The sequence below is a fragment of the Penaeus monodon genome, chromosome 31 (genome assembly GCF_015228065.2).
Source record: "Penaeus monodon isolate SGIC_2016 chromosome 31, NSTDA_Pmon_1, whole genome shotgun sequence".
Taxonomy (NCBI): domain Eukaryota; kingdom Metazoa; phylum Arthropoda; class Malacostraca; order Decapoda; family Penaeidae; genus Penaeus; species Penaeus monodon.
The window spans coordinates 3,126,669-3,127,405 of NC_051416.1; the positions used below are offsets into that span (position 1 = coordinate 3,126,669).

Below are 737 nucleotides of genomic sequence, written 5' to 3' on the forward strand. Positions count from 1 at the left end.
CTCGAGATAAAACCCAGTTCTCCCGTGCGAAAGAGTCATTCATCTACAGCGCCTACTACAGGAACATGCAAGTGGCCGTGATCGTATAGTGGTTAGTACATTGCGTTGTGGCCGCAATAACCCAGGTTCGAATCCTGGTCACGGCAAGTCAATCTACAATTTTATCTCGTATAATGCATTTGTGTTAGGTTTTTCCACATGAAGATTGTCTACAATCGCAGGTAAACCTGTTTTGTGGTTTGTATGCGGAATTATCATACATTATATGGAACTGTAATAGGACTAATGAACGTGCTATTTAGACTGCATTTTATATTACGATACCAAGGTTAATTTCATGTTATTATGGCATTATGAGATAACAAGGAACAGCAGTTTTCTTGTCTTTACCAGCGATTTGTAGGAAAAGGTATACTACACATTTCTAGCATTAACACACTTTTACACCACAGCTATTGCCTCTAACGAAATAATTCAATACCTGTCTTAAGTTAACCTCATATTTATCAGATTACCAATGCTTTATCAGTAGTCATATCGTTAAGTTTAAACCGATCAATAGTTCTCTCAAATTTTATATCGGAAAATCAATATCACAATAATAAATTAGTCTAGCCTTCAAACAAAAAGATTTTTATTCGTATCTCATGAAAGAAAACGTAAAAGGGAGGTTTATCCACAGATGACACAAACTACACAAAATCAAGTTGAAGCCTTTTTTTTCGAATTCATTTTTG

At 35.3% G+C, this 737-nt stretch overlaps 1 non-coding gene across 1 annotated transcript; it reads left to right on the forward strand.

Annotated features, from left to right (window-relative positions):
* Positions 1 to 74: 74 nt before the first annotated feature.
* Trnah-gug lies at positions 75 to 146 on the forward strand. Its single transcript has one exon. It is a non-coding gene; the product is annotated as a tRNA-His (tRNA).
* The last annotated feature ends 591 nt before the right edge of the window (positions 147 to 737 follow it).